Source organism: Phyllobates terribilis, unplaced genomic scaffold (genome assembly GCF_046119375.1).
Source record: "Phyllobates terribilis strain yellow unplaced genomic scaffold, ASM4611937v1 Scaffold_769__1_contigs__length_694716, whole genome shotgun sequence".
Taxonomy (NCBI): domain Eukaryota; kingdom Metazoa; phylum Chordata; class Amphibia; order Anura; family Dendrobatidae; genus Phyllobates; species Phyllobates terribilis.
This window is the reverse complement of record NW_027363529.1, coordinates 500,292-526,220: the sequence shown is the minus strand read 5'-3', so window position 1 is coordinate 526,220 and position 25,929 is coordinate 500,292. Positions and strand designations below refer to the sequence as shown.

At 45.6% G+C, this 25,929-nt stretch overlaps 17 non-coding genes and 3 pseudogenes across 17 annotated transcripts; all 20 read right to left on the bottom strand.

The window, feature by feature from the left end:
• Window positions 1-802: 802 nt before the first annotated feature.
• LOC141239356 (U2 spliceosomal RNA) lies at window positions 803-993 on the bottom strand. Its single transcript, XR_012304757.1, has one exon. It is a non-coding gene; the product is annotated as a U2 spliceosomal RNA (small nuclear RNA).
• A 1,115-nt stretch (window positions 994-2,108) lies between these two features.
• Window positions 2,109-2,299, bottom strand: LOC141239355 (U2 spliceosomal RNA). Its single transcript, XR_012304756.1, has one exon. It is a non-coding gene; the product is annotated as a U2 spliceosomal RNA (small nuclear RNA).
• Window positions 2,300-3,413: 1,114 nt separating this feature from the next.
• On the bottom strand, window positions 3,414-3,604 carry LOC141239354 (U2 spliceosomal RNA). Its single transcript, XR_012304755.1, has one exon. It is a non-coding gene; the product is annotated as a U2 spliceosomal RNA (small nuclear RNA).
• Window positions 3,605-4,719: 1,115 nt separating this feature from the next.
• Window positions 4,720-4,910, bottom strand: LOC141239353 (U2 spliceosomal RNA). Its single transcript, XR_012304754.1, has one exon. It is a non-coding gene; the product is annotated as a U2 spliceosomal RNA (small nuclear RNA).
• A 1,115-nt stretch (window positions 4,911-6,025) lies between these two features.
• On the bottom strand, window positions 6,026-6,216 carry LOC141239352 (U2 spliceosomal RNA). The gene has a single exon (XR_012304753.1). It is a non-coding gene; the product is annotated as a U2 spliceosomal RNA (small nuclear RNA).
• Window positions 6,217-7,331: 1,115 nt separating this feature from the next.
• LOC141239351 (U2 spliceosomal RNA) lies at window positions 7,332-7,522 on the bottom strand. The gene has a single exon (XR_012304752.1). It is a non-coding gene; the product is annotated as a U2 spliceosomal RNA (small nuclear RNA).
• Window positions 7,523-8,637: 1,115 nt separating this feature from the next.
• Window positions 8,638-8,828, bottom strand: LOC141239350 (U2 spliceosomal RNA). The gene has a single exon (XR_012304751.1). It is a non-coding gene; the product is annotated as a U2 spliceosomal RNA (small nuclear RNA).
• A 1,115-nt stretch (window positions 8,829-9,943) lies between these two features.
• Window positions 9,944-10,134, bottom strand: LOC141239349 (U2 spliceosomal RNA). The gene has a single exon (XR_012304750.1). It is a non-coding gene; the product is annotated as a U2 spliceosomal RNA (small nuclear RNA).
• A 1,115-nt stretch (window positions 10,135-11,249) lies between these two features.
• LOC141239500 (U2 spliceosomal RNA) lies at window positions 11,250-11,433 on the bottom strand. Its single transcript, XR_012304890.1, has one exon. It is a non-coding gene; the product is annotated as a U2 spliceosomal RNA (small nuclear RNA).
• Window positions 11,434-12,227: 794 nt separating this feature from the next.
• On the bottom strand, window positions 12,228-12,319 carry LOC141239535 (U2 spliceosomal RNA; annotated as a pseudogene).
• A 1,115-nt stretch (window positions 12,320-13,434) lies between these two features.
• On the bottom strand, window positions 13,435-13,625 carry LOC141239348 (U2 spliceosomal RNA). Its single transcript, XR_012304749.1, has one exon. It is a non-coding gene; the product is annotated as a U2 spliceosomal RNA (small nuclear RNA).
• A 1,115-nt stretch (window positions 13,626-14,740) lies between these two features.
• LOC141239492 (U2 spliceosomal RNA) lies at window positions 14,741-14,921 on the bottom strand (annotated as a pseudogene).
• A 789-nt stretch (window positions 14,922-15,710) lies between these two features.
• LOC141239537 (U2 spliceosomal RNA) lies at window positions 15,711-15,802 on the bottom strand (annotated as a pseudogene).
• Window positions 15,803-16,917: 1,115 nt separating this feature from the next.
• Window positions 16,918-17,108, bottom strand: LOC141239346 (U2 spliceosomal RNA). The gene has a single exon (XR_012304747.1). It is a non-coding gene; the product is annotated as a U2 spliceosomal RNA (small nuclear RNA).
• Window positions 17,109-18,223: 1,115 nt separating this feature from the next.
• Window positions 18,224-18,414, bottom strand: LOC141239345 (U2 spliceosomal RNA). The gene has a single exon (XR_012304746.1). It is a non-coding gene; the product is annotated as a U2 spliceosomal RNA (small nuclear RNA).
• Window positions 18,415-19,529: 1,115 nt separating this feature from the next.
• LOC141239344 (U2 spliceosomal RNA) lies at window positions 19,530-19,720 on the bottom strand. The gene has a single exon (XR_012304745.1). It is a non-coding gene; the product is annotated as a U2 spliceosomal RNA (small nuclear RNA).
• A 1,115-nt stretch (window positions 19,721-20,835) lies between these two features.
• LOC141239343 (U2 spliceosomal RNA) lies at window positions 20,836-21,026 on the bottom strand. The gene has a single exon (XR_012304744.1). It is a non-coding gene; the product is annotated as a U2 spliceosomal RNA (small nuclear RNA).
• Window positions 21,027-22,141: 1,115 nt separating this feature from the next.
• LOC141239342 (U2 spliceosomal RNA) lies at window positions 22,142-22,332 on the bottom strand. Its single transcript, XR_012304743.1, has one exon. It is a non-coding gene; the product is annotated as a U2 spliceosomal RNA (small nuclear RNA).
• Window positions 22,333-23,447: 1,115 nt separating this feature from the next.
• On the bottom strand, window positions 23,448-23,638 carry LOC141239460 (U2 spliceosomal RNA). The gene has a single exon (XR_012304858.1). It is a non-coding gene; the product is annotated as a U2 spliceosomal RNA (small nuclear RNA).
• Window positions 23,639-24,753: 1,115 nt separating this feature from the next.
• Window positions 24,754-24,944, bottom strand: LOC141239341 (U2 spliceosomal RNA). The gene has a single exon (XR_012304742.1). It is a non-coding gene; the product is annotated as a U2 spliceosomal RNA (small nuclear RNA).
• Between the last annotated feature and the right edge of the window lie 985 nt (window positions 24,945-25,929).

Below are 25,929 nucleotides of genomic sequence, written 5' to 3'. Positions count from 1 at the left end.
ACATACCTCTCCTGCTGCTGCTGCTGCTGGCTGTCCAGCAGCAGACTGAAGGTGGCTGCTGCTGTGCACAGGTATATAAAGGCTCAGAGCCTATTATGACACGCGCAGCCAGCGTTCCATTGCCACATTCCATCTACTGCAGGCAGGATACCTGGCTGGCTGAATGTCGCTGAGAAGCTCACAGAGACCGCCATAAGCAACAGTTTAACAGAATGCCACAGACTAATCAACCAAACTTTTTGGGTTGGGTTCTCTTTTATAGTCTGCAGGCATTAAATGAAAGAAGTCAGTGTTCCAGCAGAAGGAGACAACGTTTCAGAAAAGGCATTGTAGCAAACCAAAAAAGAAATTTTAAGCGCAGCAGTGTAACCAGCGCACATACCTGTTAGCTCGGGTGAGTTTAAAAGGCTGCTGTTGATAACAAGGGCATTTGCTAAATAGATGGTGTGTGTGCAACAATATACTGAAAGGTCAATTATATTGTGCAGCTTATCTCACCACCTGTAGTTATTTAGGTGAAAGCTCCAAAATGCTTGCCTAATATGTCTGTTTATCCAAAAGGAAGTAGAAAGGGAGAGCTAGAAAGATAGCATTGCATCACATTACATGGCAATGCAATGCACAGTTGCTGAAGTTGAACCAAAATGAGCTTGTAATCTGGCTTCTGCAACTTTGAACATGAAAAATCCAATGAGGAGAAGAAAAGCAGAGCCAAAGAGTCCATCCCAAAATCCGACAAACAAGCAAAATGAACAAAAAACATTGAATTCAATTCTTTCTGATTTTAGAAACTGCATTAAAGAAGGGGTGCACCGGTCCTGGAGATACTGCAATACCAGGTCAATGCGTGGAGTGGACAGAGCAAGCTCTTTTTCCATCTCCCTGTTCTAAAAATCCATTTAATATATGGTCCCCAGATAGGGGACGTATCAGATATTAAACTGATAAGAACAGATACTACACTTGATCTTAGCCAAAAGGCCGAGAAGCGATAACCAGAATTGGTTTCAAACTACGGAGCCACCCAAGGATCCTAAAAAGTCCATTTGTGGAGATGAGCTCCTGGACTCCCGTTAAGAAGACATGTTGTCAACCTCTAGATCCCTTACATGCCTGCACTTTTCGGCTTGCTGCTGCTGCAATCCACGCGTTTTAGATCTGCATAACTCCACCTCTTTAAACACAGCACCTTCACCCCCTGCTGTTCCCACCCGCCTCAACACCGTTGGAAGGGAGGAGAACCAATTAAGGCGGGGGGTGGGGTGGAACGAGCAGCTGTCTACCCTTAGCAGGAGGGCTCCTGATTACATACCTCTCCTGCTGCTGCTGCTGCTGGCTGTCCAGCAGCAGACTGAAGGTGGCTGCTGCTGTGCACAGGTATATAAAGGCTCAGAGCCTATTATGACACGCGCAGCCAGCGTTCCATTGCCACATTCCATCTACTGCAGGCAGGATACCTGGCTGGCTGAATGTCGCTGAGAAGCTCACAGAGACCGCCATAAGCAACAGTTTAACAGAATGCCACAGACTAATCAACCAAACTTTTTGGGTTGGGTTCTCTTTTATAGTCTGCAGGCATTAAATGAAAGAAGTCAGTGTTCCAGCAGAAGGAGACAACGTTTCAGAAAAGGCATTGTAGCAAACCAAAAAAGAAATTTTAAGCGCAGCAGTGTAACCAGCGCACATACCTGTTAGCTCGGGTGAGTTTAAAAGGCTGCTGTTGATAACAAGGGCATTTGCTAAATAGATGGTGTGTGTGCAACAATATACTGAAAGGTCAATTATATTGTGCAGCTTATCTCACCACCTGTAGTTATTTAGGTGAAAGCTCCAAAATGCTTGCCTAATATGTCTGTTTATCCAAAAGGAAGTAGAAAGGGAGAGCTAGAAAGATAGCATTGCATCACATTACATGGCAATGCAATGCACAGTTGCTGAAGTTGAACCAAAATGAGCTTGTAATCTGGCTTCTGCAACTTTGAACATGAAAAATCCAATGAGGAGAAGAAAAGCAGAGCCAAAGAGTCCATCCCAAAATCCGACAAAGAAGCAAAATGAACAAAAAACATTGAATTCAATTCTTTCTGATTTTAGAAACTGCATTAAAGAAGGGGTGCACCGGTCCTGGAGATACTGCAATACCAGGTCAATGCGTGGAGTGGACAGAGCAAGCTCTTTTTCCATCTCCCTGTTCTAAAAATCCATTTAATATATGGTCCCCAGATAGGGGACGTATCAGATATTAAACTGATAAGAACAGATACTACACTTGATCTTAGCCAAAAGGCCGAGAAGCGATAACCAGAATTGGTTTCAAACTACGGAGCCACCCAAGGATCCTAAAAAGTCCATTTGTGGAGATGAGCTCCTGGACTCCCGTTAAGAAGACATGTTGTCAACCTCTAGATCCCTTACATGCCTGCACTTTTCGGCTTGCTGCTGCTGCAATCCACGCGTTTTAGATCTGCATAACTCCACCTCTTTAAACACAGCACCTTCACCCCCTGCTGTTCCCACCCGCCTCAACACCGTTGGAAGGGAGGAGAACCAATTAAGGCGGGGGGTGGGGTGGAACGAGCAGCTGTCTACCCTTAGCAGGAGGGCTCCTGATTACATACCTCTCCTGCTGCTGCTGCTGCTGGCTGTCCAGCAGCAGACTGAAGGTGGCTGCTGCTGTGCACAGGTATATAAAGGCTCAGAGCCTATTATGACACGCGCAGCCAGCGTTCCATTGCCACATTCCATCTACTGCAGGCAGGATACCTGGCTGGCTGAATGTCGCTGAGAAGCTCACAGAGACCGCCATAAGCAACAGTTTAACAGAATGCCACAGACTAATCAACCAAACTTTTTGGGTTGGGTTCTCTTTTATAGTCTGCAGGCATTAAATGAAAGAAGTCAGTGTTCCAGCAGAAGGAGACAACGTTTCAGAAAAGGCATTGTAGCAAACCAAAAAAGAAATTTTAAGCGCAGCAGTGTAACCAGCGCACATACCTGTTAGCTCGGGTGAGTTTAAAAGGCTGCTGTTGATAACAAGGGCATTTGCTAAATAGATGGTGTGTGTGCAACAATATACTGAAAGGTCAATTATATTGTGCAGCTTATCTCACCACCTGTAGTTATTTAGGTGAAAGCTCCAAAATGCTTGCCTAATATGTCTGTTTATCCAAAAGGAAGTAGAAAGGGAGAGCTAGAAAGATAGCATTGCATCACATTACATGGCAATGCAATGCACAGTTGCTGAAGTTGAACCAAAATGAGCTTGTAATCTGGCTTCTGCAACTTTGAACATGAAAAATCCAACGAGGAGAAGAAAAGCAGAGCCAAAGAGTCCATCCCAAAATCCGACAAAGAAGCAAAAGAACAAAAAACATTGAATTCAATTCTTTCTGATTTTAGAAACTGCATTAAAGAAGGGGTGCACCGGTCCTGGAGATACTGCAATACCAGGTCAATGCGTGGAGTGGACAGAGCAAGCTCTTTTTCCATCTCCCTGTTCTAAAAATCCATTTAATATATGGTCCCCAGATAGGGGACGTATCAGATATTAAACTGATAAGAACAGATACTACACTTGATCTTAGCCAAAAGGCCGAGAAGCGATAACCAGAATTGGTTTCAAACTACGGAGCCACCCAAGGATCCTAAAAAGTCCATTTGTGGAGATGAGCTCCTGGACTCCCGTTAAGAAGACATGTTGTCAACCTCTAGATCCCTTACATGCCTGCACTTTTCGGCTTGCTGCTGCTGCAATCCACGCGTTTTAGATCTGCATAACTCCACCTCTTTAAACACAGCACCTTCACCCCCTGCTGTTCCCACCCGCCTCAACACCTTTGGAAGGGAGGAGAACCAATTAAGGCGGGGGGTGGGGTGGAACGAGCAGCTGTCTACCCTTAGCAGGAGGGCTCCTGATTACATACCTCTCCTGCTGCTGCTGCTGCTGGCTGTCCAGCAGCAGACTGAAGGTGGCTGCTGCTGTGCACAGGTATATAAAGGCTCAGAGCCTATTATGACACGCGCAGCCAGCGTTCCATTGCCACATTCCATCTACTGCAGGCAGGATACCTGGCTGGCTGAATGTCGCTGAGAAGCTCACAGAGACCGCCATAAGCAACAGTTTAACAGAATGCCACAGACTAATCAACCAAACTTTTTGGGTTGGGTTCTCTTTTATAGTCTGCAGGCATTAAATGAAAGAAGTCAGTGTTCCAGCAGAAGGAGACAACGTTTCAGAAAAGGCATTGTAGCAAACCAAAAAAGAAATTTTAAGCGCAGCAGTGTAACCAGCGCACATACCTGTTAGCTCGGGTGAGTTTAAAAGGCTGCTGTTGATAACAAGGGCATTTGCTAAATAGATGGTGTGTGTGCAACAATATACTGAAAGGTCAATTATATTGTGCAGCTTATCTCACCACCTGTAGTTATTTAGGTGAAAGCTCCAAAATGCTTGCCTAATATGTCTGTTTATCCAAAAGGAAGTAGAAAGGGAGAGCTAGAAAGATAGCATTGCATCACATTACATGGCAATGCAATGCACAGTTGCTGAAGTTGAACCAAAATGAGCTTGTAATCTGGCTTCTGCAACTTTGAACATGAAAAATCCAATGAGGAGAAGAAAAGCAGAGCCAAAGAGTCCATCCCAAAATCCGACAAACAAGCAAAATGAACAAAAAACATTGAATTCAATTCTTTCTGATTTTAGAAACTGCATTAAAGAAGGGGTGCACCGGTCCTGGAGATACTGCAATACCAGGTCAATGCGTGGAGTGGACAGAGCAAGCTCTTTTTCCATCTCCCTGTTCTAAAAATCCATTTAATATATGGTCCCCAGATAGGGGACGTATCAGATATTAAACTGATAAGAACAGATACTACACTTGATCTTAGCCAAAAGGCCGAGAAGCGATAACCAGAATTGGTTTCAAACTACGGAGCCACCCAAGGATCCTAAAAAGTCCATTTGTGGAGATGAGCTCCTGGACTCCCGTTAAGAAGACATGTTGTCAACCTCTAGATCCCTTACATGCCTGCACTTTTCGGCTTGCTGCTGCTGCAATCCACGCGTTTTAGATCTGCATAACTCCACCTCTTTAAACACAGCACCTTCACCCCCTGCTGTTCCCACCCGCCTCAACACCGTTGGAAGGGAGGAGAACCAATTAAGGCGGGGGGTGGGGTGGAACGAGCAGCTGTCTACCCTTAGCAGGAGGGCTCCTGATTACATACCTCTCCTGCTGCTGCTGCTGCTGGCTGTCCAGCAGCAGACTGAAGGTGGCTGCTGCTGTGCACAGGTATATAAAGGCTCAGAGCCTATTATGACACGCGCAGCCAGCGTTCCATTGCCACATTCCATCTACTGCAGGCAGGATACCTGGCTGGCTGAATGTCGCTGAGAAGCTCACAGAGACCGCCATAAGCAACAGTTTAACAGAATGCCACAGACTAATCAACCAAACTTTTTGGGTTGGGTTCTCTTTTATAGTCTGCAGGCATTAAATGAAAGAAGTCAGTGTTCCAGCAGAAGGAGACAACGTTTCAGAAAAGGCATTGTAGCAAACCAAAAAAGAAATTTTAAGCGCAGCAGTGTAACCAGCGCACATACCTGTTAGCTCGGGTGAGTTTAAAAGGCTGCTGTTGATAACAAGGGCATTTGCTAAATAGATGGTGTGTGTGCAACAATATACTGAAAGGTCAATTATATTGTGCAGCTTATCTCACCACCTGTAGTTATTTAGGTGAAAGCTCCAAAATGCTTGCCTAATATGTCTGTTTATCCAAAAGGAAGTAGAAAGGGAGAGCTAGAAAGATAGCATTGCATCACATTACATGGCAATGCAATGCACAGTTGCTGAAGTTGAACCAAAATGAGCTTGTAATCTGGCTTCTGCAACTTTGAACATGAAAAATCCAATGAGGAGAAGAAAAGCAGAGCCAAAGAGTCCATCCCAAAATCCGACAAACAAGCAAAATGAACAAAAAACATTGAATTCAATTCTTTCTGATTTTAGAAACTGCATTAAAGAAGGGGTGCACCGGTCCTGGAGATACTGCAATACCAGGTCAATGCGTGGAGTGGACAGAGCAAGCTCTTTTTCCATCTCCCTGTTCTAAAAATCCATTTAATATATGGTCCCCAGATAGGGGACGTATCAGATATTAAACTGATAAGAACAGATACTACACTTGATCTTAGCCAAAAGGCCGAGAAGCGATAACCAGAATTGGTTTCAAACTACGGAGCCACCCAAGGATCCTAAAAAGTCCATTTGTGGAGATGAGCTCCTGGACTCCCGTTAAGAAGACATGTTGTCAACCTCTAGATCCCTTACATGCCTGCACTTTTCGGCTTGCTGCTGCTGCAATCCACGCGTTTTAGATCTGCATAACTCCACCTCTTTAAACACAGCACCTTCACCCCCTACTGTTCCCACCCGCCTCAACACCGTTGGAAGGGAGGAGAACCAATTAAGGCGGGGGGTGGGGTGGAACGAGCAGCTGTCTACCCTTAGCAGGAGGGCTCCTGATTACATACCTCTCCTGCTGCTGCTGCTGCTGGCTGTCCAGCAGCAGACTGAAGGTGGCTGCTGCTGTGCACAGGTATATAAAGGCTCAGAGCCTATTATGACACGCGCAGCCAGCGTTCCATTGCCACATTCCATCTACTGCAGGCAGGATACCTGGCTGGCTGAATGTCGCTGAGAAGCTCACAGAGACCGCCATAAGCAACAGTTTAACAGAATGCCACAGACTAATCAACCAAACTTTTTGGGTTGGGTTCTCTTTTATAGTCTGCAGGCATTAAATGAAAGAAGTCAGTGTTCCAGCAGAAGGAGACAACGTTTCAGAAAAGGCATTGTAGCAAACCAAAAAAGAAATTTTAAGCGCAGCAGTGTAACCAGCGCACATACCTGTTAGCTCGGGTGAGTTTAAAAGGCTGCTGTTGATAACAAGGGCATTTGCTAAATAGATGGTGTGTGTGCAACAATATACTGAAAGGTCAATTATATTGTGCAGCTTATCTCACCACCTGTAGTTATTTAGGTGAAAGCTCCAAAATGCTTGCCTAATATGTCTGTTTATCCAAAAGGAAGTAGAAAGGGAGAGCTAGAAAGATAGCATTGCATCACATTACATGGCAATGCAATGCACAGTTGCTGAAGTTGAACCAAAATGAGCTTGTAATCTGGCTTCTGCAACTTTGAACATGAAAAATCCAATGAGGAGAAGAAAAGCAGAGCCAAAGAGTCCATCCCAAAATCCGACAAACAAGCAAAATGAACAAAAAACATTGAATTCAATTCTTTCTGATTTTAGAAACTGCATTAAAGAAGGGGTGCACCGGTCCTGGAGATACTGCAATACCAGGTCAATGCGTGGAGTGGACAGAGCAAGCTCTTTTTCCATCTCCCTGTTCTAAAAATCCATTTAATATATGGTCCCCAGATAGGGGACGTATCAGATATTAAACTGATAAGAACAGATACTACACTTGATCTTAGCCAAAAGGCCGAGAAGCGATAACCAGAATTGGTTTCAAACTACGGAGCCACCCAAGGATCCTAAAAAGTCCATTTGTGGAGATGAGCTCCTGGACTCCCGTTAAGAAGACATGTTGTCAACCTCTAGATCCCTTACATGCCTGCACTTTTCGGCTTGCTGCTGCTGCAATCCACGCGTTTTAGATCTGCATAACTCCACCTCTTTAAACACAGCACCTTCACCCCCTGCTGTTCCCACCCGCCTCAACACCGTTGGAAGGGAGGAGAACCAATTAAGGCGGGGGGTGGGGTGGAACGAGCAGCTGTCTACCCTTAGCAGGAGGGCTCCTGATTACATACCTCTCCTGCTGCTGCTGCTGCTGGCTGTCCAGCAGCAGACTGAAGGTGGCTGCTGCTGTGCACAGGTATATAAAGGCTCAGAGCCTATTATGACACGCGCAGCCAGCGTTCCATTGCCACATTCCATCTACTGCAGGCAGGATACCTGGCTGGCTGAATGTCGCTGAGAAGCTCACAGAGACCGCCATAAGCAACAGTTTAACAGAATGCCACAGACTAATCAACCAAACTTTTTGGGTTGGGTTCTCTTTTATAGTCTGCAGGCATTAAATGAAAGAAGTCAGTGTTCCAGCAGAAGGAGACAACGTTTCAGAAAAGGCATTGTAGCAAACCAAAAAAGAAATTTTAAGCGCAGCAGTGTAACCAGCGCACATACCTGTTAGCTCGGGTGAGTTTAAAAGGCTGCTGTTGATAACAAGGGCATTTGCTAAATAGATGGTGTGTGTGCAACAATATACTGAAAGGTCAATTATATTGTGCAGCTTATCTCACCACCTGTAGTTATTTAGGTGAAAGCTCCAAAATGCTTGCCTAATATGTCTGTTTATCCAAAAGGAAGTAGAAAGGGAGAGCTAGAAAGATAGCATTGCATCACATTACATGGCAATGCAATGCACAGTTGCTGAAGTTGAACCAAAATGAGCTTGTAATCTGGCTTCTGCAACTTTGAACATGAAAAATCCAATGAGGAGAAGAAAAGCAGAGCCAAAGAGTCCATCCCAAAATCCGACAAACAAGCAAAATGAACAAAAAACATTGAATTCAATTCTTTCTGATTTTAGAAACTGCATTAAAGAAGGGGTGCACCGGTCCTGGAGATACTGCAATACCAGGTCAATGCGTGGAGTGGACAGAGCAAGCTCTTTTTCCATCTCCCTGTTCTAAAAATCCATTTAATATATGGTCCCCAGATAGGGGACGTATCAGATATTAAACTGATAAGAACAGATACTACACTTGATCTTAGCCAAAAGGCCGAGAAGCGATAACCAGAATTGGTTTCAAACTACGGAGCCACCCAAGGATCCTAAAAAGTCCATTTGTGGAGATGAGCTCCTGGACTCCCGTTAAGAAGACATGTTGTCAACCTCTAGATCCCTTACATGCCTGCACTTTTCGGCTTGCTGCTGCTGCAATCCACGCGTTTTAGATCTGCATAACTCCACCTCTTTAAACACAGCATCTTCACCCCCTGCTGTTCCCACCCGCCTCAACACTGTTGGAAGGGAGGAGAACCAATTAAGGCGGGGGGTGGGGTGGAACGAGCAGCTGTCTACCCTTCGCAGGAGGGCTCCTGATTACATACCTCTCCTGCTGCTGCTGCTGCTGGCTGTCCAGCAGCAGACTGAAGGTGGCTGCTGCTGTGCACAGGTATATAAAGGCTCAGAGCCTATTATGACACGCGCAGCCAGCGTTCCATTGCCACATTCCATCTACTGCAGGCAGGATACCTGGCTGGCTGAATGTCGCTGAGAAGCTCACAGAGACCGCCATAAGCAACAGTTTAACAGAATGCCACAGACTAATCAACCAAACTTTTTGGGTTGGGTTCTCTTTTATAGTCTGCAGGCATTAAATGAAAGAAGTCAGTGTTCCAGCAGAAGGAGACAACGTTTCAGAAAAGGCATTGTAGCAAACCAAAAAAGAAATTTTAAGCGCAGCAGTGTAACCAGCGCACATACCTGTTAGCTCGGGTGAGTTTAAAAGGCTGCTGTTGATAACAAGGGCATTTGCTAAATAGATGGTGTGTGTGCAACAATATACTGAAAGGTCAATTATATTGTGCAGCTTATCTCACCACCTGTAGTTATTTAGGTGAAAGCTCCAAAATGCTTGCCTAATATGTCTGTTTATCCAAAAGGAAGTAGAAAGGGAGAGCTAGAAAGATAGCATTGCATCACATTACATGGCAATGCAATGCACAGTTGCTGAAGTTGAACCAAAATGAGCTTGTAATCTGGCTTCTGCAACTTTGAACATGAAAAATCCAATGAGGAGAAGAAAAGCAGAGCCAAAGAGTCCATCCCAAAATCCGACAAACAAACAAAATGAACAAAAAACATTGAATTCAATTCTTTCTGATTTTAGAAACTGCATTAAAGAAGGGGTGCACCGGTCCTGGAGATACTGCAATACCAGGTCAATGCGTGGAGTGGACAGAGCAAGCTCTTTTTCCATCTCCCTGTTCTAAAAATCCATTTAATATATGGTCCCCAGATAGGGGACGTATCAGATATTAAACTGATAAGAACAGATACTACACTTGATCTTAGCCAAAAGGCCGAGAAGCGATAACCAGAATTGGTTTCAAACTACGGAGCCACCCAAGGATCCTAAAAAGTCCATTTGTGGAGATGAGCTCCTGGACTCCCGTTAAGAAGACATGTTGTCAACCTCTAGATCCCTTACATGCCTGCACTTTTCGGCTTGCTGCTGCTGCAATCCACGCGTTTTAGATCTGCATAACTCCACCTCTTTAAACACAGCACCTTCACCCCCTGCTGTTCCCACCCGCCTCAACACCGTTGGAAGGGAGGAGAACCAATTAAGGCGGGGGGTGGGGTGGAACGAGCAGCTGTCTACCCTTAGCAGGAGGGCTCCTGATTACATACCTCTCCTGCTGCTGCTGCTGCTGGCTGTCCAGCAGCAGACTGAAGGTGGCTGCTGCTGTGCACAGGTATATAAAGGCTCAGAGCCTATTATGACACGCGCAGCCAGCGTTCCATTGCCACATTCCATCTACTGCAGGCAGGATACCTGGCTGGCTGAATGTCGCTGAGAAGCTCACAGAGACCGCCATAAGCAACAGTTTAACAGAATGCCACAGACTAATCAACCAAACTTTTTGGGTTGGGTTCTCTTTTATAGTCTGCAGGCATTAAATGAAAGAAGTCAGTGTTCCAGCAGAAGGAGACAACGTTTCAGAAAAGGCATTGTAGCAAACCAAAAAAGAAATTTTAAGCGCAGCAGTGTAACCAGCGCACATACCTGTTAGCTCGGGTGAGTTTAAAAGGCTGCTGTTGATAACAAGGGCATTTGCTAAATAGATGGTGTGTGTGCAACAATATACTGAAAGGTCAATTATATTGTGCAGCTTATCTCACCACCTGTAGTTATTTAGGTGAAAGCTCCAAAATGCTTGCCTAATATGTCTGTTTATCCAAAAGGAAGTAGAAAGGGAGAGCTAGAAAGATAGCATTGCATCACATTACATGGCAATGCAATGCACAGTTGCTGAAGTTGAACCAAAATGAGCTTGTAATCTGGCTTCTGCAACTTTGAACATGAAAAATCCAATGAGGAGAAGAAAAGCAGAGCCAAAGAGTCCATCCCAAAATCCGACAAACAAGCAAAATGAACAAAAAACATTGAATTCAATTCTTTCTGATTTTAGAAACTGCATTAAAGAAGGGGTGCACCGGTCCTGGAGATACTGCAATACCAGGTCAATGCGTGGAGTGGACAGAGCAAGCTCTTTTTCCATCTCCCTGTTCTAAAAATCCATTTAATATATGGTCCCCAGATAGGGGACGTATCAGATATTAAACTGATAAGAACAGATTTTTTTTTTTTTTTTTTTCGAAAGCCCGAATTCGTGTACAAAACCCGAGTGCGCTTAAAAAAGTGACAAGTGCCACAAAAAAAGTGCACTAGGATGCTGGTCTTCTTGAAACCCTCTCCAAAAGGAGAAGGGTCCCCCAAACCATTCCCCGACCCTCCGAGCCAAAAGGCCACAGCGAGGAACAGGGACAAAAAGCCACCTCCAGCCGAAGCCAGAGGCGACCCAATCATACCCCCAGCACCTGCCCGAGTTCTCACCCGAGCAAGGCACTGGGAGCCAAAGACTGTGCTCCCCTCCCGGAAGAGGGGAGCCAACAACGCTCTCCTCCCGAAAGAGGAGAGCCAGGGGGGTTCAGGGGGGAGCGGAACCTGATGGCCACACACTCCCCCCCTAGACCTGCCAAGAGAGGAACCCGTAAGGGAACCGCATCCCGACAAAATCCTAGTAGGACGTGACACACGTGAATAAGTGGACACACAGTGACAAAGAAATTAAATAAATAGTGAAGGTTTCACAGTATAATACTGCCCGGACCTTCAACCGGGAATTGAAAAATTCCCCATCCTAAGGCCAGAAGGCCCGGAATAAGGGTGTGTGCAAAGAAAGAAAATTTGAAGTGCTTGTGCAAATGTGCCATAAACTCAAGTGGGGTTCCCAATCCCAGTGAGTTAAGGCACCCCAGGGTCACCACTCCTGGGGCACTTCACACTTCGGGCTTTCGATCTTCCCCGGCCCAATGGCGTCGATCCTGGGGGGCCATGCTTTCCACCAGATGACTATATTAGCCACCTGGCGTACTAACAAGCGCCTAAACCCCAGTGTGCATAATGTATCAATCTACTAGGGCGGCCAACATCCAAAACCGCCTTTTCGAAAGATACTACACTTGATCTTAGCCAAAAGGCCGAGAAGCGATAACCAGAATTGGTTTCAAACTACGGAGCCACCCAAGGATCCTAAAAAGTCCATTTGTGGAGATGAGCTCCTGGACTCCCGTTAAGAAGACATGTTGTCAACCTCTAGATCCCTTACATGCCTGCACTTTTCGGCTTGCTGCTGCTGCAATCCACGCGTTTTAGATCTGCATAACTCCACCTCTTTAAACACAGCACCTTCACCCCCTGCTGTTCCCACCCGCCTCAACACCGTTGGAAGGGAGGAGAACCAATTAAGGCGGGGGGTGGGGTGGAACGAGCAGCTGTCTACCCTTAGCAGGAGGGCTCCTGATTACATACCTCTCCTGCTGCTGCTGCTGCTGGCTGTCCAGCAGCAGACTGAAGGTGGCTGCTGCTGTGCACAGGTATATAAAGGCTCAGAGCCTATTATGACACGCGCAGCCAGCGTTCCATTGCCACATTCCATCTACTGCAGGCAGGATACCTGGCTGGCTGAATGTCGCTGAGAAGCTCACAGAGACCGCCATAAGCAACAGTTTAACAGAATGCCACAGACTAATCAACCAAACTTTTTGGGTTGGGTTCTCTTTTATAGTCTGCAGGCATTAAATGAAAGAAGTCAGTGTTCCAGCAGAAGGAGACAACGTTTCAGAAAAGGCATTGTAGCAAACCAAAAAAGAAATTTTAAGCGCAGCAGTGTAACCAGCGCACATACCTGTTAGCTCGGGTGAGTTTAAAAGGCTGCTGTTGATAACAAGGGCATTTGCTAAATAGATGGTGTGTGTGCAACAATATACTGAAAGGTCAATTATATTGTGCAGCTTATCTCACCACCTGTAGTTATTTAGGTGAAAGCTCCAAAATGCTTGCCTAATATGTCTGTTTATCCAAAAGGAAGTAGAAAGGGAGAGCTAGAAAGATAGCATTGCATCACATTACATGGCAATGCAATGCACAGTTGCTGAAGTTGAACCAAAATGAGCTTGTAATCTGGCTTCTGCAACTTTGAACATGAAAAATCCAATGAGGAGAAGAAAAGCAGAGCCAAAGAGTCCATCCCAAAATCCGACAAACAAGCAAAATGAACAAAAAACATTGAATTCAATTCTTTCTGATTTTAGAAACTGCATTAAAGAAGGGGTGCACCGGTCCTGGAGATACTGCAATACCAGGTCAATGCGTGGAGTGGACAGAGCAAGCTCTTTTTCCATCTCCCTGTTCTAAAAATCCATTTAATATATGGTCCCCAGATAGGGGACGTATCAGATATTAAACTGATAAGAACAGATACTACACTTGATCTTAGCCAAAAGGCCGAGAAGCGATAACCAGAATTGGTTTCAAACTACGGAGCCACCCAAGGATCCTAAAAAGTCCATTTGTGGAGATGAGCTCCTGGACTCCCGTTAAGAAGACATGTTGTCAACCTCTAGATCCCTTACATGCCTGCACTTTTCGGCTTGCTGCTGCTGCAATCCACGCGTTTTAGATCTGCATAACTCCACCTCTTTAAACACAGCACCTTCACCCCCTGCTGTTCCCACCCGCCTCAACACCGTTGGAAGGGAGGAGAACCAATTAAGGCGGGGGGTGGGGTGGAACGAGCAGCTGTCTACCCTTAGCAGGAGGGCTCCTGATTACATACCTCTCCTGCTGCTGCTGCTGCTGGCTGTCCAGCAGCAGACTGAAGGTGGCTGCTGCTGTGCACAGGTATATAAAGGCTCAGAGCCTATTATGACACGCGCAGCCAGCGTTCCATTGCCACATTCCATCTACTGCAGGCAGGATACCTGGCTGGCTGAATGTCGCTGAGAAGCTCACAGAGACCGCCATAAGCAACAGTTTAACAGAATGCCACAGACTAATCAACCAAACTTTTTGGGTTGGGTTCTCTTTTATAGTCTGCAGGCATTAAATGAAAGAAGTCAGTGTTCCAGCAGAAGGAGACAACGTTTCAGAAAAGGCATTGTAGCAAACCAAAAAAGAAATTTTAAGCGCAGCAGTGTAACCAGCGCACATACCTGTTAGCTCGGGTGAGTTTAAAAGGCTGCTGTTGATAACAAGGGCATTTGCTAAATAGATGGTGTGTGTGCAACAATATACTGAAAGGTCAATTATATTGTGCAGCTTATCTCACCACCTGTAGTTATTTAGGTGAAAGCTCCAAAATGCTTGCCTAATATGTCTGTTTATCCAAAAGGAAGTAGAAAGGGAGAGCTAGAAAGATAGCATTGCATCACATTACATGGCAATGCAATGCACAGTTGCTGAAGTTGAACCAAAATGAGCTTGTAATCTGGCTTCTGCAACTTTGAACATGAAAAATCCAATGAGGAGAAGAAAAGCAGAGCCAAAGAGTCCATCCCAAAATCCGACAAACAAGCAAAATGAACAAAAAACATTGAATTCAATTCTTTCTAATTTTAGAAACTGCATTAAAGAAGGGGTGCACCGGTCCTGGAGATACTGCAATACCAGGTCAATGCGTGGAGTGGACAGAGCAAGCTCTTTTTCCATCTCCCTGTTCTAAAAATCCATTTAATATATGGTCCCCAGATAGGGGACGTATCAGATATTAAACTGATAAGAACAGATTTTTTTTTTTCGAAAGCCCGAATTCGTGTACAAAACCCGAGTGCGCTTAAAAAAGTGACAAGTGCCACAAAAAAAGTGCACTAGGATGCTGGTCTTCTTGAAACCCTCTCCAAAAGGAGAAGGGTCCCCCAAACCATTCCCCGTCCCTCCGAGCCAAAAGGCCACAGCGAGGAACAGGGACAAAAAGCCACCTCCAGCCGAAGCCAGAGGCGACCCAATCTTACCCCCAGCACCTGCCCGAGTTCTCACCCGAGCAAGGCACTGGGAGCCAAAGACTGTGCTCCCCTCCCGGAAGAGGGGAGCCAACAACGCTCTCCTCCCGAAAGAGGAGAGCCAGGGGGGTTCAGGGGGGAGCGGAACCTGATGGCCACACACTCCCCCCCTAGACCTGCCAAGAGAGGAACCCGTAAGGGAACCGCATCCTGACAAAATCCTAGTAGGACGTGACACACGTGAATAAGTGGACACACAGTGACAAAGAAATTAAATAAATAGTGAAGGTTTCACAGTATAATACTGCACGGACCTTCGACCGGAAATTGAAAAATTCCCCATCCTAAGGCCAGAAGGCCCGGAATAAGGGTGTGTGCGAAGAAAGAAAATTTGAAGTGCTTGTGCAAATGTGCCATAAACTCAAGTGGGGTTCCCAATCCCAGTGAGTTAAGGCACCCCAGGGTCACCACTCCTGGGGCACTTCACACTTCGGGCTTTCGATCTTCCCCGGCCCAATGGCGTCGATCCTGGGGGGCCATGCTTTCCACCAGATGACTATATTAGCCACCTGGCGTACTAACAAGCGCCTAAACCCCAGTGTGCATAATGTATCATTCTACTAGGGCGGCCAACATCCAAAACCGCCTTTTCGAAAGATACTACACTTGATCTTAGCCAAAAGGCCGAGAAGCGATAACCAGAATTGGTTTCAAACTACGGAGCCACCCAAGGATCCTAAAAAGTCCATTTGTGGAGATGAGCTCCTGGACTCCCGTTAAGAAGACATGTTGTCAACCTCTAGATCCCTTACATGCCTGCACTTTTCGGCTTGCTGCTGCTGCAATCCACGCGTTTTAGATCTGCATAACTCCACCTCTTTAAACACAGCACCTTCACCCCCTGCTGTTCCCACCCGCCTCAACACCGTTGGAAGGGAGGAGAACCAATTAAGGCGGGGGGTGGGGTGGAACGAGCAGCTGTCTACCCTTAGCAGGAGGGCTCCTGATTACATACCTCTCCTGCTGCTGCTGCTGCTGGCTGTCCAGCAGCAGACTGAAGGTGGCTGCTGCTGTGCACAGGTATATAAAGGCTCAGAGCCTATTATGACACGCGCAGCCAGCGTTCCATTGCCACATTCCATCTACTGCAGGCAGGATACCTGGCTGGCTGAATGTCGTTGAGAAGCTCACAGAGACCGCCATAAGCAACAGTTTAACAGAATGCCACAGACTAATCAACCAAACTTTTTGGGTTGGGTTCTCTTTTATAGTCTGCAGGCATTAAATGAAAGAAGTCAGTGTTCCAGCAGAAGGAGACAACGTTTCAGAAAAGGCATTGTAGCAAACCAAAAAAGAAATTTTAAGCGCAGCAGTGTAACCAGCGCACATACCTGTTAGCTCGGGTGAGTTTAAAAGGCTGCTGTTGATAACAAGGGCATTTGCTAAATAGATGGTGTGTGTGCAACAATATACTGAAAGGTCAATTATATTGTGCAGCTTATCTCACCACCTGTAGTTATTTAGGTGAAAGCTCCAAAATGCTTGCCTAATATGTCTGTTTATCCAAAAGGAAGTAGAAAGGGAGAGCTAGAAAGATAGCATTGCATCACATTACATGGCAATGCAATGCACAGTTGCTGAAGTTGAACCAAAATGAGCTTGTAATCTGGCTTCTGCAACTTTGAACATGAAAAATCCAATGAGGAGAAGAAAAGCAGAGCCAAAGAGTCCATCCCAAAATCCGACAAACAAGCAAAATGAACAAAAAACATTGAATTCAATTCTTTCTGATTTTAGAAACTGCATTAAAGAAGGGGTGCACCGGTCCTGGAGATACTGCAATACCAGGTCAATGCGTGGAGTGGACAGAGCAAGCTCTTTTTCCATCTCCCTGTTCTAAAAATCCATTTAATATATGGTCCCCAGATAGGGGACGTATCAGATATTAAACTGATAAGAACAGATACTACACTTGATCTTAGCCAAAAGGCCGAGAAGCGATAACCAGAATTGGTTTCAAACTACGGAGCCACCCAAGGATCCTAAAAAGTCCATTTGTGGAGATGAGCTCCTGGACTCCCGTTAAGAAGACATGTTGTCAACCTCTAGATCCCTTACATGCCTGCACTTTTCGGCTTGCTGCTGCTGCAATCCACGCGTTTTAGATCTGCATAACTCCACCTCTTTAAACACAGCACCTTCACCCCCTGCTGTTCCCACCCGCCTCAACACCGTTGGAAGGGAGGAGAACCAATTAAGGCGGGGGGTGGGGTGGAACGAGCAGCTGTCTACCCTTAGCAGGAGGGCTCCTGATTACATACCTCTCCTGCTGCTGCTGCTGCTGGCTGTCCAGCAGCAGACTGAAGGTGGCTGCTGCTGTGCACAGGTATATAAAGGCTCAGAGCCTATTATGACACGCGCAGCCAGCGTTCCATTGCCACATTCCATCTACTGCAGGCAGGATACCTGGCTGGCTGAATGTCGCTGAGAAGCTCACAGAGACCGCCATAAGCAACAGTTTAACAGAATGCCACAGACTAATCAACCAAACTTTTTGGGTTGGGTTCTCTTTTATAGTCTGCAGGCATTAAATGAAAGAAGTCAGTGTTCCAGCAGAAGGAGACAACGTTTCAGAAAAGGCATTGTAGCAAACCAAAAAAGAAATTTTAAGCGCAGCAGTGTAACCAGCGCACATACCTGTTAGCTCGGGTGAGTTTAAAAGGCTGCTGTTGATAACAAGGGCATTTGCTAAATAGATGGTGTGTGTGCAACAATATACTGAAAGGTCAATTATATTGTGCAGCTTATCTCACCACCTGTAGTTATTTAGGTGAAAGCTCCAAAATGCTTGCCTAATATGTCTGTTTATCCAAAAGGAAGTAGAAAGGGAGAGCTAGAAAGATAGCATTGCATCACATTACATGGCAATGCAATGCACAGTTGCTGAAGTTGAACCAAAATGAGCTTGTAATCTGGCTTCTGCAACTTTGAACATGAAAAATCCAATGAGGAGAAGAAAAGCAGAGCCAAAGAGTCCATCCCAAAATCCGACAAACAAGCAAAATGAACAAAAAACATTGAATTCAATTCTTTCTGATTTTAGAAACTGCATTAAAGAAGGGGTGCACCGGTCCTGGAGATACTGCAATACCAGGTCAATGCGTGGAGTGGACAGAGCAAGCTCTTTTTCCATCTCCCTGTTCTAAAAATCCATTTAATATATGGTCCCCAGATAGGGGACGTATCAGATATTAAACTGATAAGAACAGATACTACACTTGATCTTAGCCAAAAGGCCGAGAAGCGATAACCAGAATTGGTTTCAAACTACGGAGCCACCCAAGGATCCTAAAAAGTCCATTTGTGGAGATGAGCTCCTGGACTCCCGTTAAGAAGACATGTTGTCAACCTCTAGATCCCTTACATGCCTGCACTTTTCGGCTTGCTGCTGCTGCAATCCACGCGTTTTAGATCTGCATAACTCCACCTCTTTAAACACAGCACCTTCACCCCCTGCTGTTCCCACCCGCCTCAACACCGTTGGAAGGGAGGAGAACCAATTAAGGCGGGGGGTGGGGTGGAACGAGCAGCTGTCTACCCTTAGCAGGAGGGCTCCTGATTACATACCTCTCCTGCTGCTGCTGCTGCTGGCTGTCCAGCAGCAGACTGAAGGTGGCTGCTGCTGTGCACAGGTATATAAAGGCTCAGAGCCTATTATGACACGCGCAGCCAGCGTTCCATTGCCACATTCCATCTACTGCAGGCAGGATACCTGGCTGGCTGAATGTCGCTGAGAAGCTCACAGAGACCGCCATAAGCAACAGTTTAACAGAATGCCACAGACTAATCAACCAAACTTTTTGGGTTGGGTTCTCTTTTATAGTCTGCAGGCATTAAATGAAAGAAGTCAGTGTTCCAGCAGAAGGAGACAACGTTTCAGAAAAGGCATTGTAGCAAACCAAAAAAGAAATTTTAAGCGCAGCAGTGTAACCAGCGCACATACCTGTTAGCTCGGGTGAGTTTAAAAGGCTGCTGTTGATAACAAGGGCATTTGCTAAATAGATGGTGTGTGTGCAACAATATACTGAAAGGTCAATTATATTGTGCAGCTTATCTCACCACCTGTAGTTATTTAGGTGAAAGCTCCAAAATGCTTGCCTAATATGTCTGTTTATCCAAAAGGAAGTAGAAAGGGAGAGCTAGAAAGATAGCATTGCATCACATTACATGGCAATGCAATGCACAGTTGCTGAAGTTGAACCAAAATGAGCTTGTAATCTGGCTTCTGCAACTTTGAACATGAAAAATCCAATGAGGAGAAGAAAAGCAGAGCCAAAGAGTCCATCCCAAAATCCGACAAACAAGCAAAATGAACAAAAAACATTGAATTCAATTCTTTCTGATTTTAGAAACTGCATTAAAGAAGGGGTGCACCGGTCCTGGAGATACTGCAATACCAGGTCAATGCGTGGAGTGGACAGAGCAAGCTCTTTTTCCATCTCCCTGTTCTAAAAATCCATTTAATATATGGTCCCCAGATAGGGGACGTATCAGATATTAAACTGATAAGAACAGATACTACACTTGATCTTAGCCAAAAGGCCGAGAAGCGATAACCAGAATTGGTTTCAAACTACGGAGCCACCCAAGGATCCTAAAAAGTCCATTTGTGGAGATGAGCTCCTGGACTCCCGTTAAGAAGACATGTTGTCAACCTCTAGATCCCTTACATGCCTGCACTTTTCGGCTTGCTGCTGCTGCAATCCACGCGTTTTAGATCTGCATAACTCCACCTCTTTAAACACAGCACCTTCACCCCCTGCTGTTCCCACCCGCCTCAACACCGTTGGAAGGGAGGAGAACCAATTAAGGCGGGGGGTGGGGTGGAACGAGCAGCTGTCTACCCTTAGCAGGAGGGCTCCTGATTACATACCTCTCCTGCTGCTGCTGCTGCTGGCTGTCCAGCAGCAGACTGAAGGTGGCTGCTGCTGTGCACAGGTATATAAAGGCTCAGAGCCTATTATGACACGCGCAGCCAGCGTTCCATTGCCACATTCCATCTACTGCAGGCAGGATACCTGGCTGGCTGAATGTCGCTGAGAAGCTCACAGAGACCGCCATAAGCAACAGTTTAACAGAATGCCACAGACTAATCAACCAAACTTTTTGGGTTGGGTTCTCTTTTATAGTCTGCAGGCATTAAATGAAAGAAGTCAGTGTTCCAGCAGAAGGAGACAACGTTTCAGAAAAGGCATTGTAGCAAACCAAAAAAGAAATTTTAAGCGCAGCAGTGTAACCAGCGCACATACCTGTTAGCTCGGGTGAGTTTAAAAGGCTGCTGTTGATAACAAGGGCATTTGCTAAATAGATGGTGTGTGTGCAACAACATACTGAAAGGTCAATTATATTGTGCAGCTTATCTCACCACCTGTAGTTATTTAGGTGAAAGCTCCAAAATGCTTGCCTAATATGTCTGTTTATCCAAAAGGAAGTAGAAAGGAAGAGCTAGAAAGATAGCATTGCATCACATTACATGGCAATGCAATGCACAGTTGCTGAAGTTGAACCAAAATGAGCTTGTAATCTGGCTTCTGCAACTTTGAACATGAAAAATCCAATGAGGAGAAGAAAAGCAGAGCCAAAGAGTCCATCCCAAAATCCGACAAACAAGCAAAATGAACAAAAAACATTGAATTCAATTCTTTCTGATTTTAGAAACTGCATTAAAGAAGGGGTGCACCGGTCCTGGAGATACTGCAATACCAGGTCAATGCGTGGAGTGGACAGAGCAAGCTCTTTTTCCATCTCCCTGTTCTAAAAATCCATTTAATATATGGTCCCCAGATAGGGGACGTATCAGATATTAAACTGATAAGAACAGATACTACACTTGATCTTAGCCAAAAGGCCGAGAAGCGATAACCAGAATTGGTTTCAAACTACGGAGCCACCCAAGGATCCTAAAAAGTCCATTTGTGGAGATGAGCTCCTGGACTCCCGTTAAGAAGACATGTTGTCAACCTCTAGATCCCTTACATGCCTGCACTTTTCGGCTTGCTGCTGCTGCAATCCACGCGTTTTAGATCTGCATAACTCCACCTCTTTAAACACAGCACCTTCACCCCCTGCTGTTCCCACCCGCCTCAACACCGTTGGAAGGGAGGAGAACCAATTAAGGCGGGGGGTGGGGTGGAACGAGCAGCTGTCTACCCTTAGCAGGAGGGCTCCTGATTACATACCTCTCCTGCTGCTGCTGCTGCTGGCTGTCCAGCAGCAGACTGAAGGTGGCTGCTGCTGTGCACAGGTATATAAAGGCTCAGAGCCTATTATGACACGCGCAGCCAGCGTTCCATTGCCACATTCCATCTACTGCAGGCAGGATACCTGGCTGGCTGAATGTCGCTGAGAAGCTCACAGAGACCGCCATAAGCAACAGTTTAACAGAATGCCACAGACTAATCAACCAAACTTTTTGGGTTGGGTTCTCTTTTATAGTCTGCAGGCATTAAATGAAAGAAGTCAGTGTTCCAGCAGAAGGAGACAACGTTTCAGAAAAGGCATTGTAGCAAACCAAAAAAGAAATTTTAAGCGCAGCAGTGTAACCAGCGCACATACCTGTTAGCTCGGGTGAGTTTAAAAGGCTGCTGTTGATAACAAGGGCATTTGCTAAATAGATGGTGTGTGTGCAACAATATACTGAAAGGTCAATTATATTGTGCAGCTTATCTCACCACCTGTAGTTATTTAGGTGAAAGCTCCAAAATGCTTGCCTAATATGTCTGTTTATCCAAAAGGAAGTAGAAAGGGAGAGCTAGAAAGATAGCATTGCATCACATTACATGGCAATGCAATGCACAGTTGCTGAAGTTGAACCAAAATGAGCTTGTAATCTGGCTTCTGCAACTTTGAACATGAAAAATCCAATGAGGAGAAGAAAAGCAGAGCCAAAGAGTCCATCCCAAAATCCGACAAACAAGCAAAATGAACAAAAAACATTGAATTCAATTCTTTCTGATTTTAGAAACTGCATTAAAGAAGGGGTGCACCGGTCCTGGAGATACTGCAATACCAGGTCAATGCGTGGAGTGGACAGAGCAAGCTCTTTTTCCATCTCCCTGTTCTAAAAATCCATTTAATATATGGTCCCCAGATAGGGGACGTATCAGATATTAAACTGATAAGAACAGATACTACACTTGATCTTAGCCAAAAGGCCGAGAAGCGATAACCAGAATTGGTTTCAAACTACGGAGCCACCCAAGGATCCTAAAAAGTCCATTTGTGGAGATGAGCTCCTGGACTCCCGTTAAGAAGACATGTTGTCAACCTCTAGATCCCTTACATGCCTGCACTTTTCGGCTTGCTGCTGCTGCAATCCACGCGTTTTAGATCTGCATAACTCCACCTCTTTAAACACAGCACCTTCACCCCCTGCTGTTCCCACCCGCCTCAACACCGTTGGAAGGGAGGAGAACCAATTAAGGCGGGGGGTGGGGTGGAACGAGCAGCTGTCTACCCTTAGCAGGAGGGCTCCTGATTACATACCTCTCCTGCTGCTGCTGCTGCTGGCTGTCCAGCAGCAGACTGAAGGTGGCTGCTGCTGTGCACAGGTATATAAAGGCTCAGAGCCTATTATGACACGCGCAGCCAGCGTTCCATTGCCACATTCCATCTACTGCAGGCAGGATACCTGGCTGGCTGAATGTCGCTGAGAAGCTCACAGAGACCGCCATAAGCAACAGTTTAACAGAATGCCACAGACTAATCAACCAAACTTTTTGGGTTGGGTTCTCTTTTATAGTCTGCAGGCATTAAATGAAAGAAGTCAGTGTTCCAGCAGAAGGAGACAACGTTTCAGAAAAGGCATTGTAGCAAACCAAAAAAGAAATTTTAAGCGCAGCAGTGTAACCAGCGCACATACCTGTTAGCTCGGGTGAGTTTAAAAGGCTGCTGTTGATAACAAGGGCATTTGCTAAATAGATGGTGTGTGTGCAACAACATACTGAAAGGTCAATTATATTGTGCAGCTTATCTCACCACCTGTAGTTATTTAGGTGAAAGCTCCAAAATGCTTGCCTAATATGTCTGTTTATCCAAAAGGAAGTAGAAAGGAAGAGCTAGAAAGATAGCATTGCATCACATTACATGGCAATGCAATGCACAGTTGCTGAAGTTGAACCAAAATGAGCTTGTAATCTGGCTTCTGCAACTTTGAACATGAAAAATCCAATGAGGAGAAGAAAAGCAGAGCCAAAGAGTCCATCCCAAAATCCGACAAACAAGCAAAATGAACAAAAAACATTGAATTCAATTCTTTCTGATTTTAGAAACTGCATTAAAGAAGGGGTGCACCGGTCCTGGAGATACTGCAATACCAGGTCAATGCGTGGAGTGGACAGAGCAAGCTCTTTTTCCATCTCCCTGTTCTAAAAATCCATTTAATATATGGTCTCCAGATAGGGGACGTATCAGATATTAAACTGATAAGAACAGATACTACACTTGATCTTAGCCAAAAGGCCGAGAAGCGATAACCAGAATTGGTTTCAAACTACGGAGCCACCCAAGGATCCTAAAAAGTCCATTTGTGGAGATGAGCTCCTGGACTCCCGTTAAGAAGACATGTTGTCAACCTCTAGATCCCTTACATGCCTGCACTTTTCGGCTTGCTGCTGCTGCAATCCACGCGTTTTAGATCTGCATAACTCCACCTCTTTAAACACAGCACCTTCACCCCCTGCTGTTCCCACCCGCCTCAACACCGTTGGAAGGGAGGAGAACCAATTAAGGCGGGGGGTGGGGTGGAACGAGCAGCTGTCTACCCTTAGCAGGAGGGCTCCTGATTACATACCTCTCCTGCTGCTGCTGCTGCTGGCTGTCCAGCAGCAGACTGAAGGTGGCTGCTGCTGTGCACAGGTATATAAAGGCTCAGAGCCTATTATGACACGCGCAGCCAGCGTTCCATTGCCACATTCCATCTACTGCAGGCAGGATACCTGGCTGGCTGAATGTCGCTGAGAAGCTCACAGAGACCGCCATAAGCAACAGTTTAACAGAATGCCACAGACTAATCAACCAAACTTTTTGGGTTGGGTTCTCTTTTATAGTCTGCAGGCATTAAATGAAAGAAGTCAGTGTTCCAGCAGAAGGAGACAACGTTTCAGAAAAGGCATTGTAGCAAACCAAAAAAGAAATTTTAAGCGCAGCAGTGTAACCAGCGCACATACCTGTTAGCTCGGGTGAGTTTAAAAGGCTGCTGTTGATAACAAGGGCATTTGCTAAATAGATGGTGTGTGTGCAACAATATACTGAAAGGTCAATTATATTGTGCAGCTTATCTCACCACCTGTAGTTATTTAGGTGAAAGCTCCAAAATGCTTGCCTAATATGTCTGTTTATCCAAAAGGAAGTAGAAAGGGAGAGCTAGAAAGATAGCATTGCATCACATTACATGGCAATGCAATGCACAGTTGCTGAAGTTGAACCAAAATGAGCTTGTAATCTGGCTTCTGCAACTTTGAACATGAAAAATCCAATGAGGAGAAGAAAAGCAGAGCCAAAGAGTCCATCCCAAAATCCGACAAACAAGCAAAATGAACAAAAAACATTGAATTCAATTCTTTCTGATTTTAGAAACTGCATTAAAGAAGGGGTGCACCGGTCCTGGAGATACTGCAATACCAGGTCAATGCGTGGAGTGGACAGAGCAAGCTCTTTTTCCATCTCCCTGTTCTAAAAATCCATTTAATATATGGTCCCCAGATAGGGGACGTATCAGATATTAAACTGATAAGAACAGATACTACACTTGATCTTAGCCAAAAGGCCGAGAAGCGATAACCAGAATTGGTTTCAAACTACGGAGCCACCCAAGGATCCTAAAAAGTCCATTTGTGGAGATGAGCTCCTGGACTCCCGTTAAGAAGACATGTTGTCAACCTCTAGATCCCTTACATGCCTGCACTTTTCGGCTTGCTGCTGCTGCAATCCACGCGTTTTAGATCTGCATAACTCCACCTCTTTAAACACAGCACCTTCACCCCCTGCTGTTCCCACCCGCCTCAACACCGTTGGAAGGGAGGAGAACCAATTAAGGCGGGGGGTGGGGTGGAACGAGCAGCTGTCTACCCTTAGCAGGAGGGCTCCTGATTACATACCTCTCCTGCTGCTGCTGCTGCTGGCTGTCCAGCAGCAGACTGAAGGTGGCTGCTGCTGTGCACAGGTATATAAAGGCTCAGAGCCTATTATGACACGCGCAGCCAGCGTTCCATTGCCACATTCCATCTACTGCAGGCAGGATACCTGGCTGGCTGAATGTCGCTGAGAAGCTCACAGAGACCGCCATAAGCAACAGTTTAACAGAATGCCACAGACTAATCAACCAAACTTTTTGGGTTGGGTTCTCTTTTATAGTCTGCAGGCATTAAATGAAAGAAGTCAGTGTTCCAGCAGAAGGAGACAACGTTTCAGAAAAGGCATTGTAGCAAACCAAAAAAGAAATTTTAAGCGCAGCAGTGTAACCAGCGCACATACCTGTTAGCTCGGGTGAGTTTAAAAGGCTGCTGTTGATAACAAGGGCATTTGCTAAATAGATGGTGTGTGTGCAACAATATACTGAAAGGTCAATTATATTGTGCAGCTTATCTCACCACCTGTAGTTATTTAGGTGAAAGCTCCAAAATGCTTGCCTAATATGTCTGTTTATCCAAAAGGAAGTAGAAAGGGAGAGCTAGAAAGATAGCATTGCATCACATTACATGGCAATGCAATGCACAGTTGCTGAAGTTGAACCAAAATGAGCTTGTAATCTGGCTTCTGCAACT